The 19,727-nt window shown below is 37.8% G+C and overlaps 1 pseudogene; it reads left to right on the top strand.

The window, feature by feature from the left end:
- The first annotated feature begins 1,374 nt into the window (after positions 1-1,374).
- Positions 1,375-15,271, top strand: LOC109054696 (annotated as a pseudogene).
- Positions 15,272-19,727: the final 4,456 nt, after the last annotated feature.

The following is a 19,727-nucleotide window of genomic DNA, read 5'->3' as shown; positions in this document are numbered from 1 at the left end:
GTTCTCGGAATGGCCAGATTCCCAACTCCTCAGTTTGTACATCAGAGAATCAGAGTGAAAACAGGGCTGCTAGGGGGCGAGTGAGGCCCTGCAGTAGTTTGGATCTATTACAAATGGGAACTGTGCTCGGATTGTGAGTCATGCGAAGGTTTGGGTGTCCGAGTTTTTAACTTGCTATTTCCATAGCTTGCGGGGGTCAAGATGTCCTTTTGTTTATGTGTTGTTTAGAGTTAATGCTTAACAGATGAGAAGTTGTGTGTGTGGTTACTTTCCTGCGAACTTTTGATTACTCTGTAGCTGTGGTTTTGCAACACTCTTGAGAGGCTGTTAAATAGAACCTTTAAGAAATTTCGGTACCCACTTTATATTAAGTGGCCATTAACTACTATGTACTTACAATTTAAATTATAATTATTTTGAGACTGTTTCCCCTATTGTTGAGCATACATGTTTTTACAATGTAACTTATATTTTGATCAAAATGGCTGCATGTAATTACAATCTGTCATTACATTCATAATTCGTACCTTACCCTTACAGTGCCTAAGCCCACGGGTCAATAGCAGGCATAGAAAGCTTTTTTGCAATAACAATAGGACACAATAGAGTACATTGTATGATATATTTTTGTTTATGTAAGTAGCTAGTATTTGAAAGACATCTAATTAAAGGTGTGTCCGAAATGTATAGCGTAGAAAGACAAGGCGCACGTTCAAGCATGTAGGGCGGTGATTTAACCGATGTCTTGTTGCTTCTAGGCTTCTAACATTTCGCTTCCCAAGTCGTGAGTACCTGTAAGCAAATGAAATTTTTCGCAATAACAAATCCAATCCCATTTAACGCCTGGTGCTCGATCAGAGGTAAGACTAAAATTCAAAATTCATATAGGGATTACAGAAATACAAAATTTGGAAAGCATTACTATTTTTTAATGTTTTTGGTGAGGAAGACATTTCCTTCTGCTGGCATGTGCAAGGCCGTGCAGGTTGTATTCATGAAAATCAAAAAAACATCGACGTACACAATGTAATACCTGCGGTGATTCATTGGCCCATACTATTACATATTCATGGTTGTTATCATTTATTATACCCGTTACCTTTGATCATTTAATTAATCTGTAGAATGCACACTCTGACGTTGTAGGATCATTATCAACATGATCCATTGCAGAATCAATGCACAATATGAGAGATCTCCTTCAATCACAGTTTTGCAACAAGTAATACTGCGGCTATAATGATGTTTTCGAACAGGTTATATGTGACTTTGTTTTAGGATACTTTGAATGAATAATCAATGGGGTAAAAGAAAAAAAAAAGAAGAAGGGGCCTGTGTTGGTTTTTAGAATGATAAGTATTTTGGTAATAGACAATGGGTAGCACTACTGGTCAGTAATGTGGGGTCAGTAGTACTAAATTTATATTTATCATTAATCTACTTACTTTATTTTAAAAATCAACCTACAACTCACTTTTAATTCAAGAAACACAAGGATAAATGATCATCAATTGCGCATCAACAAAACACTCAATGCTACAAAGTACAACACAAAAGCAACACACCGTATTTTAGAATAGATATTATATGATTTTATTTGTATTTTGAAGAAATGCAGTTCTGTGTAACCTTTTATTCAAATCAATATATTAGACAGCAGACTGTTTCTAACACGATCAGAATTGATCAGAATATTAGAATATTCTAAAGGATCATGTGAGCTGTGTAAATGTGACACTGAAGTGGGGGTGATGATGCTGAAGGGAGGTTCTCTGGGCGTTTGTGGCATCAGCAGGAATAAATTACTTTTTTCAAGTATATTTCAATAGAAACCGTCATTATATTAAGGGTGTGTGAAGTAATATTTTCACAATATTACCTGGTTGTTTTACTGTATTTTTTAATCCCACATAATGATACAGGCTTGAGGAGCCGGCAAGGCAACTCTTTCAAAAACATTAAAAGACATATTAATGTTTACCAAACTTTTGACCTGTACTGTATATGTCTAAACACTCCTGCCAACAACACAGAATGCTTCCCTCTGATTGTTATCTATGGTATTCATTTTATTCTGTCCGAGCTTTGGAAAGGGAGGCTTTGGTTTGTCTAGTTCTGCTTGAAATGCTTTCCCTCGGTTTTGGTTATCAATGTATGGCATGTTTAGCTGTCAGATTACTTTGGAAAGGAAGGCTCGAGCTTGTCCCGCTGTTATCTCAGAGACAGTCTCAGTCCGTCCTGGTTGTGTGCGTGAAGTTTTATTGATGTTCCAGGTATAGCAGTATTAGGATACTAGAGAACGTACGCCCCTGAGTTTGCAGGCAGGGGGTTCAGATGACATCACTCAGATCCAACACAAAAAATCCACCTGACCCTCCGGCCATTGATATGGCTATTACAAAACAAACCATTATAATTTCCCAAATAACATTATACCAGTGCAATCCAATTACCTATTTCTCAAATCACAGTTTAGGAAAAATTCCTTTTCTTTTTTCTCTTTTCTTTTCTTTAATATGTAATACTATGGTATACTACTATTCTTTTAACGCGTCAAATTCTTTTTTTTTTCTTTTGCAAGTTTATTACTTGGTTTCATATTTTCAAGATCTGCTTTTAAACTCGTGAAGTTTTAAACGTGAAATTTAAAATGTTGAAGTGTTGCCTGAGCTATTAAAAGGGCCTTGGGGTCTCTCTGACATAGCTTGTTCTCAAAAAATCCATGTTCGTTTCTTCAAATTGAAATTTTACATTTCTCTTCAAGACGATTCAAGATATTCACTGTCAACTGTGAAGCAAGCAGCTGATTACCCAGTGGACCTGTGACTACCTGATGGACATGACAAATACCATGAAGGACGACCTGCAGAAGCTTTTATACACTGGGCAATGGTTCTGGCCACTGCTTTTACCGGGCGTCACCAGTAATCTGCGCATGGGATTTGGAGCTTTTAGTAGACCAAACCACTCGCTCTCACCTTACATGTACATTTACTCTGAAGAAGTCATCCGGAATCCTTGTTATAAGTAAAAGCCCTAATTCATTTCACATTAGAAGAGCACATGACAAAGAGACTACGATTTAGTGATTTCTGTCTCCCTGCTGGGTTTTTCTGACTGCTGTAGGTTTCCTGAACCCTGCCCCACCGCATTTCGCTATCGTAACGTACTGTCTCTGACGGATCAGGTAGAGCGTTGTCAACAGAGGAAGTCAAGAAAACACAGAAAGTGTCCAGAAACAGAGATGCCCTTGCCCCTGAGGGTGGATTTTGATGCTATCATGCAAGCAGTAGTATCCAAAGGTGACACGAAAATACACAACCAATCTGAGTAAAGCTGTTCGTTAATAGTCTCAAAGCCTGAAGCCTGAATTTTGAGCTAAATATAAATTTTTTATGGGGGGAAATATAAACGTTCATACAACATTAACCCCTAGGATATTCCAGAGGGAACATTCGCCAAAACATTTGGGCTGGTTCTCTTTACCTTTGTGTATACCTCCTTTCTCCGTCTTCTAGGACAAAATTCGGATGGAGGCCTGATGCATCTCATTTGCTGATCTTCACAAGTGATGACAGAAAGTCATTTGGCTTTGGATGCACAGGCTGGCTGGAATCGTCCAGAGCCCCATGATGTATGAGTGCCACATCAAACAAACAACAATGGAATATGACAAGTCCACTATACTGGTTTTATCAGCACCAATGTTCATATATTGGGCTAATCTTTCTCTCTCTTAAGCACCACTGTTGTTTACAGCAATGCTAATAATAGGAAATGTTTTCTGGAGAATGCAAATAAACATATTATAATTATTTCTGAAGGACCATGTCACAGATCACACAGGAATGCCTTTTAAAATATATACGTAAAATATATGAAACTAGAAATGTATTATTAATAATGCATAAATGCAGCATTGCTGAGACATGCATCTTTTAAAACATTAAAAAAACAGAGAGAGAGAGAGAGAGAGAGAGAGAGAAGAGAGATGGGCAACGTAAGTGCATGTGGGATACATTGATTTTTAAGTGTATTTGTAGGACTATCCTAACCTTCACTTGGTATGATCACGGACAAATTATCTGAGAATAACATCAACCTCATCTTTGCTGTAACCAGTCCTATGGTGGAACTATATCGTGTGAGTTTCTATATTTTTGTCAAACACATATGTACAATGTGTCTCTGTCTGTAAAATGCAGACATTCATATTTGTTTATGGGTGTTGTCATGTTTCCTGTATTCTCACAGAACTACAGCGAGCTGATTCCTGGCTCTGCGGTCGGAATGCTCTCCAGAGACTCTGGAAATGTTGTACAACTCATTCTGGATGCATATGCGGTAAATCACTTTGCCAGAAATTAAAACAGCCTCTGAGTTGTGAAAACTTGTTGGTTAGGAGGACTGTTTTTACTTTTTTAATTTGAGATATTTTACCATTTCAATCCAGTAGGGCTTAAATTCAAATAAAGAGAGAATTCAGAGAGGCTGATCTTTGATCTCGGCGCCATTTTGTTTTGTAGAAGATCAGGTCTAAGGTTGAGCTGGAGCTGCTGGGTGTGCCGGATGAGTTATCTCTGTTTATCAATGCAACATGCCCTGGGTGGAGAGGTCATTCCTGGCGTCAAGTCCTGCGCTGGACTCAAAATTGGAGATACGTGTCGCACCTAGTGCATCACTAGAAAAATTTATTTTTGCGTATTGTTCAGTTTACTTAATTAAAATAAGCTACAGCAACACAATTGCAGAATATTTTATCACAGTTTTATTGTGTGTTTAGTCTACTTAGATATGCCAAACTTAAAAAAGTTTACTGAATTAATTTGTGTTTGGGACTATGGTTTTTGTTGCAGTGAAACTGCATGGGTGGATTTTAGTTCCAAGCATGCTTTGCAGATTGAAATGGGAGAGTAAATGCTGAAATTAAGTGTTATTTATGAATAGCAAAGACCTTTTTATGTTTAGTTACAGGGGTTGGACAATGAAACTGAAAACACTGGCCAAAATGAGTGAGTTTTGGAGGTTTCATGGCTATATTTGCATGTCCAGGTGGCCAAAATATTTAATGATTGCATGTTCCACCAGTATAGAGCAGGGCCTGTGAAGGTTGAATTAGCAGAGCAATAGCACAGCTGTATATAGAATATTGCAATGCACACAACCTAATGAGAGTGTTCAAATCAGAGTTCAAAAGTGGGACAAATTATTGGTGCGCATCTTGCTGGCATATTTGTGACCAGGACAGCAAGTCTTTGTGGTGTATCGAGAGCCACAGTATCCGGGTGATGTCAGCATACCACCATGAAGGACAGACTACATCCAACAGGAGTAGATGTTTGAAGCATGTCTGAAAGGGATGTCCAGGGGCTAATTTTGGCTTATATTCAAAAAAACGTGAAACTACAGCTGGTCAACTCACTGCAGAATTTAAATGTGCACCTCAGCTCTCCTGTTTCCAGCAAAACTATTCAGCGGGGAGCTCCGCAGGGTCAATATACATGGTCGGGCTGCTATAGCCAAACCTTTTGTCACTCATGCCAATGCCAAACAGCAGTTTTAATGGGAGAGGTTATGGTGTGGAGAAAGCCCCAAAAAAGCTTACCACCTGGACTGATTTGCATGCCCAGAGTGAAGCATGGGTGGAATCAGTGATGTTTTTGGGGCTGCAGTATCATGGCATTCCCTAGGCCCAAAACTTGTGCTAGATGGGCGTGTCACTGCCAAGGACTACTGAACCATTCTGGAGGACCATGTGCACCCAGTGGTTCAAAGCATTTTACCCTTAAGGTGGTGCCTTGTATCAGGATGATAATGCACCAATACACACAGCAAGACTGGTGACAGAGTGGTTTGATGAACATGAAAGTGAAGTTGAAAATCTCCCATGGCTAGCTCAGTCACCATTTTTTGAATATTATTGAGCCACACTCAAAAAAAATAGCATGTTGGTCTAACTTAATAAAATTATGACACCATATTTCCACACATTTAAACTGATTTATTTGAACTTAAATTAAGTTAAATGTACTAATGAGTAAAATTCATGCTAATTTAATTGGATCACACCAATTTCATTTGACATATTCTGTGAATGTTCCCTGAACATAATTCACTCTTGTTGTTGATCCAACCAGTGTTGTTGCTGTTCAGACTGGTGCCTTTGTACAGAGTTGCGTATTCTATGATCATTTGATTGTGAAGAGTAGAAATGCTGACAGTATAGACAGTGTAAATCATGTGCTGGCCCTCAAACTGATTTTTTTATTCATTCTTATGAGAATGTAACAGCCAACATAACACTTGTTCACATGCTAAGTACAATTTTTGTAGCATGCAAGTAATGATCAAGTAAAGATGTTCTTATGACATTTTGCGCAGTTACAGCTCATATTACTATTACAGTTACTATAGCCTAACCACAAAGTCTATACTTCACTATAATGGTAACCTCAAAAATCAACAAACATAAACTCTTTTAAATGTCAAAAATAACTAAACAACAAACTTTAATATGTCTTTCCCTTTACCAAAAAAACACATTAAAACAGCACGTAAAGAGATACTCCACCTCAAAATGAAAATTTTTGTCATTAAGCACTTACCCCCATGTCCGTTCCAAACCCGTAAAAGCTTTGTTCGTCTTCGGAACACAATTTAAGATATTTTGGATGAAAACCTGGAGGCCTGTGACTGTCCCATGCCAGTGTATATAGCAGTGTCAAGGTCCATAAAAGGTATGAAAGTTGTCGTCAGAATACTTCATCTGCCATCAGACGTGCAATCTGGGTTATATGAAGCAACCGGAACACTCTTTGTAATCGAAGAAAAACAAAAAACAACAACTTTTATTCAACAATTCCTTTGTCAACGTTCTCCTCTGTGTCTCCATATCACTGTATGCTTTGTATACTCTTCTGTGTCATGCGCCACCACAAGGATGCGCTGTTTTCTGTGTATTTAGCTTTGATTTGAAAATAAAACAATTTCTTAAAAAATATCTTAAATTGTTTATGGAAGATGAACAGAGCTTTTATGGGTTTGGAACGACACGGGGGTAAGTGATTAATGACAAAATTTTTATTTTGGGATGAAGTATCCCTTTAATTTCAACATTTATTCTCCTGGTCTATCTCTATGCAAAGCATTATGTTTTTTAGCTTATTTTAAGTAAACTGCGCGCAAAACTCAGTGTTTTGGAGGATGGTGAGTCAGGAAACGTTTTTCCTCCACCAGCATCACATAGTGACCTGGCCACTGTTTTGCAAAAGGAATGGCTTAAAATCCCTCTGGCCACTGTGCAGGACTTGTATCTATTATTCTGAAGATGAATTGATTACGTACTGGCCACAAAAGGAGGCCCTACACCATACTAAAATTATTGTGGTCTAAAACCAAGTGTTTAAGTTTCATTGTCCAACCCCTGTATGTTGGATATTTAAGAACGTTTGTGCTGAATATTTTTGTGATTGACATTTTGCTGAAAAGTAGAGCATTTTTGTCCAATTTAAACAAAAAGCGTCTAAATTAAGTGTACTTTGTTAATTATACTTAACAGAGTTATATTTCACAATTTATTACAATGACAAATAACACATTTCAACATTAAATTTATAAGTAGAAAGACTGAAATAGTGTTTCTGTAAAACATACTCCAGTAATCCTTGCTTTATTTACAGCTTTGAAAAAATATAATATCACAGGCCGGCTCATAGCCTGTGGCAAAAATGAGGGGCACACACACACGTATAGGCCAATCAAAGAAGGTACTTTATTGTAAACCAAAAAACTATTAACTTTCAAAACCAAAGAAAAAGGAATGAGGTGTGAGAATGTCATAATGTAAGGTGTGGTGTTAAAGTGCATGGATGAAGGAATCTCTGTCTGTGTCTTCTGTGTGTTGCGTGTGTGTGTGTGTGTGTGTGTGTGTGTGTGTGTGTGTGTGTGTGTGTGTGTGTGAGAACATGACTGAGTGGAAACTAAGTAAAATGGAACAAACAAAACAGGATCATACCTGGAGGAGCAGAGATAGAGAAAAGAGTGATTAGAAACAACTTAAATACCCTGAGCCCAGGTGGCTCCAATCACTAACGACCCACCTCTTCCTGCAGGAGGAACCGCCCCTGCAATGCAGAGGAGGGGCCGTGACAATTACTTCACAGTGTAGAAAGTTAGAAACTACATTGTTTGTGTACCAGTATACTCCCTGCTACAATTTTAAATTAAATAATCTAAAAATGTTTTAAACGGGATAATTTTACTGATGCTTTTATTCAAAGCCATGCACATTGCAATCAATCGATTTTATCAGTTCATGCATTCTCTGTGAATCAAAACTTTTTTCTTTCTGTTATATTACTCTCCCATAGGTTTCATTTAGCATTGAGGCAAAACTTTACGGCTGCCCCAAAGAGAAGAGCCGGACCTTCATGGTGAAGCCAATAGGCTTTAAAGACACCCTTCAGGTGACTGTGGACTTTGCTTGTGAATGCAACTGTCAGCAGTCTTCCGTGCCCACCAGCCCATCCTGTCACCACGGTAACGGACCCTGGAGTGCGGCGTGTGCTGTGCGACCCGGGCCGACTGGGCTCTCGATGTGAGTGCTCCGAGGGCGAATATAATCCCACCCAACAAGACAGATGCAGCCCAACCCATCAGCGCCAGTTTGTAGTGGACGCGGAGACTGTGTGTGCGGCCAGTGTGCCTGTCGCTCGACTGATTTTGGGAAGGTTTGGGGGCCGTACTGTGAATGTGATGACTTCAGCTGCCTCCGTTCCAAAGGACAAATATGCTCAGGTGGTTTAGACATGCCTTGACTCATTGTATCAGAAAAAACAGTGCTCTAGTAGATGTAGGGTGTAAAGGATTACACACAGCTTTTTTGTTCTTGCCTCATAACATGGACAGTGTTTCACCTTATTAGGCAATTTGATCCACAGCAGTCTGACTCAGATGTGCTTGATTTATTAGATGATCTTCAGTTTTACATGTCTGTGCACATTACCTGACTCCAGTTCTTCACGTCTTATTCTCTTTTCAGTTAAAGAGCAAGTCGAATGCGTAAAATTATATATTAGTTTGATAAGTGAGATTTTCAGTAGATAACAGCCTTGTGAAAAAAATTTTCTTACACAATATCTTATTATCTTAGAATTGGTGGGTGGGTGTTTAAACTACAAGAAGAATCAGAGTCAGCAAGTATATAGCCCCTGGGTATACATAACATAAAACACACACACACACACACACACACACACACACACACACACACACACACACACACACACAAGTAGATAATCCAGTTTGAAATCTTCTGGTTATATGCTATATTCTGTGTGTTGAAATGAATGTGTTGGCTTGCGAAATATTGATGTTGAATTCTTTGTTGCTTTAGTAACAAACATTAAGTGAGCATTACATAACACCATGTTGTATTTCATCAATTGTTTTTCATAATTCATCAGAATTGAAACACTTAAATTGTAAAGTATTTATTTTCATTCACTACTGTTGAACATTTTTTTTTAAAGAAACAAATACTTTTAATAAGCATGGACGGATGCATTACATTGACAACAAGCAACAGTAAAAACATTTATTATATTGCAAAAATGAAAATATTTCAAATAAATGCTGTATTTTGAACATTATACGCATCAGAGAATAATAAAAACATGTCTTATTTTCCTCACAAAAATATTAAGCAGCATAACTGTTTTCAACAAGGATCATGTGATACTGAATGACTGAAGATTTTTACGAACGTTAACTCGCCCTTCATTTTGTGTCAAATCTTTTCCTCCTCTGGCTGGCAGCTCTCAAATTTATTTTTCCATGATCCATATTTGCAAAGGTTAAAGGGATACTCTATCCCAAAATAAAATTTTTTTGTCATTAATCACTTATCCCCACATCGTTCCAATCCTGTAAAAGTTTCATTCGTCTTCAGAACACAATTTAAGATATTTTGGATGAAAACCTGGAGGCCTGTGACTGTCCCATAGACTGCCAAGTAAATAACAGTGTCAAGATCCATAAAAGGTATGAAAGTCGTCGTCAGAATACTCCATCTGCCATAAGACGGTCTCCCTTATCTGCCATCTCCCTTTAACAGTGAACTTAAATTCTGGTCACACAAAGCTATCGTATGAAGGGAGAAGTTGTGGGATATAGAAGTTTGGTATCTGTAGTAATTATAAACAGTTGTATTGCTAGAGCTGTGTGGTAGTTTCATCAAAAGTTCCTCCTTCTATGAAATTTTTTAAATGCTAATTTTGGCTGAACTTCATGATCAACATATTTTTTCCATAGGTCATTTAACAGCTATTCATTTGTTTGATGTCTCCGTCAGGTAATGGTGAGTGCAACTGTGTGGCAACTGTCAGTGTAGCCCTGGATGGTCCGGCGATAGCTGTGCCTGTTCGACTCGCACAGGACGCCTGCATGGGGAGCGGAGGAATGCTGTGCAGTGGGCGTGGCCACTGTCTGTGTGGCGTCTGTGAGTGCACACAGCCAGGAGCCTATGGATTAACCTGTGAGAAGTGTCCCACCTGCCCAGACGCCTGCACCATCAAAAAGTGAGTGTGTGTTGGTGAGAATGAAAATTCAGATATTAAAAGAACTGCAGAACCTGATAAAACAAAAATATTTTTAGTAAAGGAACTAAATAATGTCATAATTTTTGACAATTTACAATGATATGCAAAAAATTGTATTTTAGATACAGCTTAGATTTATTTCTATCTGTCTGTCTGTCTGTCGCAAGAGAGAATGAGTGTGTTTTAGGGCTTTTTCATATCTTATCTCTTTAAAGTGGATTTATGTGTGTTTCTGCACAGGGAGTGTGTGGAGTGTAAACATTATAAGAGAGGGGATCTGTATGAGAAGAACTGCAATCACGTCTGCAGAGATAAGATTGAGCAGGTGGATGAGCTGGGTAATCTCTACCTCCGACCAATCCATAATACATATCTCCCATCTGCAGTAGCCTATATAAAGCCTATTTAGGGTATACAGTACTGTTTAAATTTTAAAAGAGATCTCCTGTGCTCACCAAGGCTGCATTTATTTGATCAAAAATACAGTAAAAACAGTAATGCTGCAAAACTTATTTATTCTTACTGATTTATTCCTGTGGTGGCAAAGCTGAATCTTCAGCATCATTACTCCAGTCTTGAGTGTCACATGATCGTTCAGAAATCATTCTGATATGATGATTTTATTATTATCACTGAAAACATATTGTGATATAAAGGATGATTCTGCAAACTTATTTATTCTTACTGATTTATTCCTGTGATGGCAAAGCTGATGAGTAGAAAGCTTAAAAGGACATGTTGTTGTTTATATATTTTATTTTTACTTGCTGACTAAAGGTTGTTTTTTGTTTTACATAAATCTTTGCGTAAAACATAAACCCAACCCCACACTTTTGAATGGAAGTGTATATTTGTACACAGTCTGTACATCTTCTAAATGCAGAATAATACACCTCCAGGCCACAGACACATCTTAAATCTAATCTACAGAATATAATTGCAGTCCATGTCCATTATTTACCAAAGGTTCATTTATTTATGAATATACACTATGTGACTGTAGTTCTTCATGCAGCATATTTTGTTCGGTAGCTGAGTTAATTATCATCTGTTCTCCCCAGTCTTTCACGAGAAGAACTCCGTGAACTGCAGCTACAAGGATGAGGATGACTGTGTTCAGAACTTCCAGTATTATGAAGACGCCAGTGGACAATCCTTCCTCTATCTTGTTAAAGAGCCAGGTGAGAGGAGAGATGGGGCAGAGAGAGACAACGTGTGACATGTAGCTGTCTTACATGGCTCATGCTGATAAACTCTCTGTGTCTGTGTGAGAGACGGGTAGATACTGGCTGTACTTCTGTTACAGTTACGAGATACTGAAGAGATTGATTCAAATGGAAACCGAATCTAGAATATGAACTTTTTCTTTAAGAATGAACTCTTTTGTCATTGCTGATTTATGCTCAGAGTGTCCTAAGGGTCCTGATTTCTTGGTGGTTGCTCCTCTGGTCATCGGTGCGATCCTGCTGCTGGGACTGGCTGCGCTCTTGGTGTGGAAGCTTCTGATCACCATTCATGACCGTCGTGAATTTGCCAAGTTTGAGGAAGAGAAAGCCAGGGCTAAGTGGGAAGCGGTAAGACTCACATTCAGACTATTTGTGAGGTGTTAAGCAAACCACATCCTGTTACAGTTTTTCTCAGTCGCTTTGGTGCATTTCTCAAATAATCCTTAATATTTGCAAAGAAGTATGTGCATTTCTCAAAACAATTCGTAAGTATTTATGTCAATGAACATATCAGTGCCATTAGAATGAAAAGTCTTCGTGTCATTATTCACAAACAAGACAGTCAAAATGTTTAGTCATGTTGTCAATATACCAGTGCACTCTGTTAGTATTACCTGATATAAATTATGGCAACAGTTTGGATGACAGTTAATGTATTATGTATGCCATATATACATTTCAAAAGTACAATTTTACACATAACTGTATGTGGGATATTGATTGAAAGAGACTGAATAGAAATTCACAGTTACACTTTTACTAGTGGTCTGACCACCCCCAAAAAAACCTTTACAATGTCTTTGTGATATAGAAAAGGAAAAAGAAATATGAACACAAAGATGAAAATAAAAAATAAGTCCATTGTCAGAATTTGTAACTCTTGTGTTGTCACCTGTCTAAACAGCATATGCTTTCCAACTGAAGATTCATGAGATGAACATTTAAGCTATTTCAGAGAACTGGTTTATCATTGGTTGATCTACATTCTCTTTATTAGTCAAGATTCACTTGCACAATTCATGCCAAATTTTCAAATTTAACAATAATGTGTAAAAAATGTGCTTGACTGTTTATGGCAACTAGATGAACCAGTTTGCATTTAACTACTTATACGATGAACTAAAGACTAGATGTTTTGAGGGGTAAGACTATTGCACAGAAAACTATATAACACATTTTGAGCAACATGACATTAGCAACTGATAATGTAGGAAACCACAGATAAATGTGCATAATCAGTTGCATGAATGTACCAAAGCAATCGCAATTTGTTCAAAAGAATGAGAAACTGGTTTTATGATGTGTACAAATAACTAGATGATGTGGAGGTTGTACAAGTAGTTTTGAGAATTTAATTTCTGATCTAAGAAATGCACCAAAGTGACTGAAAAAACTGTATAATTTAAAGGGATAGTTCACCCAAAAATGAAAATGTATCTACTTACCCCCAGGGCATCCAAGATGTAGGTGACTTTGTTTCTACAGTAGAACACAAACCAAGATTTTTAACTCAATCCGTTGCAGTCTGTCAGTCATATAATGTCAGTGGATGGGAATCACGTCTTTGAGAGTCATAAAACATACACAAACAAAACCAAATTAAACCCTGAGATGATACATTGATGTGTAAAGACACAAAACGATTGGTCTGTGCAAGAAACTGTACAGTATTTATATAGTTTTTTACCTTGATTTTCACCGTAATGTCCGAAACTGTCCTGAGCATGTTCTCAACAGCTGGCACCTTATGCATCTTCTCTCTTTACAGCGGATTGCAGACTTAAAATTGCATGACCGCCACTCGTATCTCTCAAGTGGACCATTGCCAATCTTATCTACAATCTCAGTTGGGAGTGTCAATGGTCCATTTGAGAGATACGAGTGGCGGTAATGCATTCATAAGTCTGCGATCCACCGTAAAGCAAGCAAGAAGTAGTAAGAGATTCCTGTCTTTACACATCAGTGTATTATCAGGAGCCACAGGGTTTAATTTGGTTTTGTTTGTGTATGTTTTATGACTCTCTAAGACGTGATTCCCATCCACTTCCATTATAAAGACTGACAGACTGCAACGGTTTTGAGTTAAAAATCTTCATTTGTGTTTTACGGAAGAAACAAAGTCACCTACATCTTGGATGCCCTGGGAGTAAGCAGATAAACATAAAATATTCATTTTTGGGTGAACTATCCCTTTAACACAATCTGGACACCAAGTGTTCAAAGTGGGAATTACAGATGTGCTGATGCTTTTATTACTATTAAGTATGAGCTTTGCAGCACTGGTCATTAATGAAAATTTCCCTCATCTTTAGGCTAATAATCCACTCTACAAAGGAGCCACCAGCACCTTCCAAAACGTAGCATATCGTGGCAGTTAAGAATGACACCACCTCTGCTTCTGTCAAGCACAACTACTGATTATCCCAACAACACACAACTCAGCCAATCACAGCTGGGTTCACCCAGTCATGTGGCTACCTAGAACTGTGGTGACTAATGCAGAATGTACCAAAATATTTTTAGAAATATTATTAGATAATAAAAAACTTAAGAAACTAAGACTTTTATATACTTTTACTAAAAAAAAAAAAAATTACAAAATGTTCCTTTTTACCTTTTTTTTTTCCTTTTTTATTTTTTTTTGAGGCAGCCTTGGTAAGCATAAGCATAAGAGACTTCTTTCAGGAAACATGAAAAATCTGACCCAAAACTTTTAGGAGTGACGATTATAGTTACAGTGTAAACATGCTCAGTGAGCGCTCAGTTACAATTTTTAATAACTAATTTTTTAATAAGTAATTTTTTCCACTTATAGCACTGTTATTTTTACATTTTCATTTTCCTGATGATAGAACTATTTAACAACAACAACAACAAAAGTAAATGTTTTTTTTTTGTTTTTGTTTTTTTAATACGTGTTACACACAAAGTTGTTTGTTTATTTTATTCATTATGAAATTTGACAAGGCTGTTATGCTGTTGTGGGACTGGTGTGACTTTAAAATTGTTCTCTTCTTACTGTACATTCCTTTGCACGGCTGGTATTCATTTGCTCTATTTTAAAATATTTTTAAATTGTGCATTTCCGGTGTTATCATTTTATTTAAGGTGATGTGTGTAACTTTTTCTAGTGTTAAAATTCTTTCTTGTATCTGCTCATTAATATACAGAGACAAAAATGTCATATCACTCACTGTGGCTATTAAAACATTCCTCTGCTTGGCTAAGCATCCCAAACAAAGCCAGGGATGTGACTGTCTCTTTGGATCGCCAATGGGAAACCCTTCTGAAAACCCTTCTGCTATTCCATTGAAATAGGAACCTTGAAATAAATCTAATGTTTACAATTCTACAGTAATTTTCTGAAAGTCAAAGTGTCTTATTTAAAGAATGATTTCTATGTTTGATTCAGATTAGTTTTTAAAGTAATTAAAGCGCTAACTTGTTGACCTGTGTACAGTGTGTTGTGTTGAAATACTTTTATATGATCATAAGGGGGTGTGGCCAGTTAAAAAAGCAAAAGAAAAGAAAACAAACAAACAAACAAAAAAAAACTTTTCTGCAACAACATTTTTAAAGAATGGGACTGTTTTGTTATTTCCTGTTCTCTGTCTACAAAAAGAACAAGAGGAGGGACATACCACTAAATCAATACCTACAAATCAGATATTACCTTTCCCAATGACAATTTTCATAAATCCCATGTCTTTAAATCATAAAGAAACAGGTATGTGAAACTCTGGTATGCATGCAACTCATCAGATATCATTTCTCTTTGTAGAAATAGTGACAGATTCTACTTCCAGTTTGTTTATCTGTCTAACTTTTGCACTTGCCAGAAGATTGAGTGATTGTGAAGGTTGTCTGTCGATCCGTCTGACCTGTGCCAGGTCCTTTCAGGATGTAATAAACACAATCAAACACACCTGTAAGTGACTCACAGGAAATATACTTGTGTAAGACACTGCTGTGTTTGGTCAACAAATTTGCTTCAGACATAATGGTATTAATAAACTTATTTGTGTGTGTCTGTCAGATCTTCAGCCCGTCCGCTTCTGATTAGCAAATGTAAGTCATGGTTCACAGCTCTGACACATGCTGAAGGCTTCATGATGAAGTTAGGTTTGTTGCCCCATGCCTCTGTTAGGTTAGTGTGAAGGAAGTACTGAAGCTGAGTCATAAATGTCTTGTCTGGGGTGTGGCTTGGCCACATAGTGGAATGCAATCATGGAAATATTAGATCAAATTATATATAATTCTAAGCATTTTCCTCTAACTTAGATGTTACATATGTTTCTAGACTATTTTGGTAGTGCTATTACAAAATATCTACACTCTCTACATGGATGGTAACAGCCTTTATAACAACCAACAACAGTGAAGCCTAAATAATAATGATGTGTACATTTTAAACTACTCTTTTTGATAATTAAAAAGTCTCTCTTTGGAGTTTACAGAGGATCTTCTAAATGGGAGTTACCATGCATGAGGCAACAATAGCACACACTTTATCTGTGACTCATACAAACAGGTGGTGAAGAAAAGCATTTCAAAACCATGACACAAATTACATCTTGTGCAACTCAAACCAGCAGCTCCTAATTACATGGAAGCTGGTTTCTTCGAGAAACCACAACTGTTCGCACACTCAGCTGTTCATCTGTGAGAGTTTGGTCATAACTGGATGTCAAAACACCAATAAATCCTCTGCAGTGAATGGGCGTCATCAGAACGAGATTTCAAAACATCACGTAAAAAATAATAACTCAGAAGTAATCCACAAGACTCCATGTCCACCAGTCAATGCCTTGTGAAGTGAAAAAGCTGCCCTGTCGAAAAAACAACAAAACAAAAACAGTATATGCTGGTTAGGTATGTTTCGAAGCACACCAGCTTTTTTAGCTGGTCTTTAGTTGGTCATGGAGCTGGTTATGAGCTGGTCCTGAGCTGGAGCTAGTTGCTTAGGACCAGCACATGGACCAGCTTAAACCAGCTCAAACCAGCTACCATGCTTCAAAAAAACATACACATAACCACAATATGCTATTTTTTTTTCAACAGGGTGCATGTTTATAAGAAACAAATACTCCAACAAATAAAATACGAGTCCTCTCAAATATTAGTTTCTCCAGAGAAAAAGTTTTGTCTTCTGAATCAGGAAAGAGATATGCACAGGATTAAGCACTGTTTACAGGCAAAAAAAACAGTCCAGAACAATGTTTATGGATTTTGATGTGAGAGTCGCAACTGTAGATGGACATTTTCACTGGAGGAAGAGTTATTATGTATTATGAATTCAAATTTTGACCAGAAGCAATGGTTGACAATTAAATCCCTTAATGATGAATTTGTTTCTTACAAACATGCAGCTTCTCGTTTCACAAGACAGTAATTGATGGACCGGAGTGGTGTGGATTACTTGTGGATTATTGTGATGTTTTTATCAGCTGTCTGGACTCTCATTCTGATGGCACCCATTCACTGCAGAGGATCCATTGCTCAGAGAGTATTTTTTTTTTTTTTTTTGATGCAATAATCCTATACAGGCCTTTACTTTTAAGGCTATCAAAGTTTTATGCATTTGTGAAAGTTGAGAAAAACATAAAAAAGACACTTACATATTACTCAAATTAACTTTATAATAAAGAGGAAGTAAATAAAGATACCCTAAATGTTTTTAGAGATAATCCTTTCTCTACACTGTAAAAGACTTAGATAAGAGGAAGGAAGTGGGTGAGAGAAAAGTTGGTGGTGTGACATGAAGTTGTCAGATATTATTCAGGGGACACTCTGCTCATAATCCCTCATTGTCATATACGATCCTCTTATGAACTGCTGTATACATCCCAACCTGTCATTCCTGGTCTATTTTTTTGTCCTAAGGGTCCTGATGTCATGGGTGGTCTCTCTATTACTGGTGCTGTCCTGTGCTCGGGCTGCTTCCTCATGTGGAAACTGTTCATGACTGCGGTGAATATGCCAAGCTTGAAGAGAAGTGGGGACTGTCATATTCCAGTCAGGCACAGATAATGATCATATCAACTGCATTCCATGTCTCTATCAATCACAAGTGGGTTCATTAATGCACAAAGTGTCAAAGCCCATAGAGCAAAGATTTTTAAAGAAAAGATTGTTCTAATTGGAATGCTCTTCGACTTGGCATGAATATGAGGAATGACCGCCTTGTAATACATGAAGTGTCAGCATGAAGTTGCAAAGAAAAAAAAAAAAAAAGAAACACTTTTATCGCTTGCAGGTTTAGTTTGACGTTCTTGCATATAGACTGCAGCAGCCTCTGAAACTTTTGTTGCCATAGATACAAGGACATGCACTTGCTTCTGGAGTTTCGCTGAACTCTTCTGGAACTGTTGTTTCCATGGCAGCCCTTGCACTAGAAGTTCTTCTCTGGTTCTGTGGTGCTGTCCTAAAATGTATTAATAGCTCTGTTGGATATATATACAGTGGTGTGAAAAAGTGTTGGCCCCCTTCCTGATTTCTTATTTTTTTTTGCATGTTTGTCACACTTTAATGTTTCAGATCATCAAACAAATGTAAATATTAGTCAAAGATAACACAAGTAAACACAACATGCAGTTTTTAAATGAAAGTTATTATTATTAAGGGAAAACAAAATCCAAAACTACATGGCCCTGTGTGAAGAAGTGTTTGCCCCCCTGTTAAAACTGTGGTTTATCACACCTGAGTTCAGTTTTTTTCTCTAGCCACACCCAGGCCTGATTACTGCCACACCTGTTCACAATCAAGAAATCTCTAAATAGGACCTGCCTGACAAAGTGAAGTAGACCAAAAGATCCTCAAAAGCTAGACATCATGCCGATATCCAATGAAATTCAGAAACAAATGAGAAAGAAAGTAATTAAGATCTATGAGTCTGGAAAAGGTTATAAAGCCATTTCTAAAGCTTTGGGAACCACAGTGAGAGCCATTATTCACAAATAGCAAAAACATGGAACAGTGGAGAACCTTCCCAGGAGTGGCCGGCCAAACAAAACCTACCCCAAGAGCAGCACACAGCCACGACTCATCCAAGAGGTCACAAAAGACCCCACAACACATCCAAAGAACTGTGGCCCTTTACTTGCCTCAGTTAAGGTCAGTGTGCATGACTCCACCAGAAGAAAGAGATTGGGCAAAAAATGGTCTGCATGGCAGAGTTTCCAAGATGGAGAAACGCTGCTGAGCAAAAAGAACATAAAGGCTTGTCTCAGTTTTACCAGAAAACATCCTGATGATCCCCAAGACTTTTGGGAAAATACTCTGTGGACTGACGAGACAAAAGTTGAACTTTTTGGAAGGTGTGTGTCCCATTACATCTGACATAAAAGTAACACCGCATTTCAGAAAAAGAACATCATACCAACAGTAAAATATGGTGGTGGTAGTGTGATGGTCTGGGGCTGTTTTGCTGCTTCAGGACCTGGAAGACTTGCTGTGATAAATGGAACCATGAATTCTGCTGTTTACCAAAAAATCCTGGAGGAGAATGTCTGGCCAACTGTTCGTGACCTCAAGCTGAAGCGAACTTGGGTTCTGCAGCAGGACAATGATCCAAAACGCACCAGCAAGTCCACCTCTGAATGGCTGAAGAAAAACAAAATGAAGACTTTGGAGTGGCCGAGTCAAAGTCCTGACCTGAATCCTATTGAGATGCTGTGGCATGATCTTAACAAGGCGGTTCATGCTCAAACCCTCCAGTGTGGCTGAATTACAACAATTCTGCATAGATGAGGACCAAAATTCCTCCACAGCGCTGTAACAGACTCATTGCAAGTTATCTCAAACACTTGATTGCAGTTGTTGCTGCTGAGGGTGTCCCAACCAGTTATTAGGTTTAGGGGGCAAACACTTCTTCACAAAGAGCCATGTAGTTTTGGATTTTGTT

The sequence above is a fragment of the Cyprinus carpio genome, chromosome B3, assembly GCF_018340385.1.
Source record: "Cyprinus carpio isolate SPL01 chromosome B3, ASM1834038v1, whole genome shotgun sequence".
NCBI lineage: Eukaryota > Metazoa > Chordata > Actinopteri > Cypriniformes > Cyprinidae > Cyprinus > Cyprinus carpio.
This window is presented reverse-complemented; position numbering and strand designations above follow the sequence as displayed.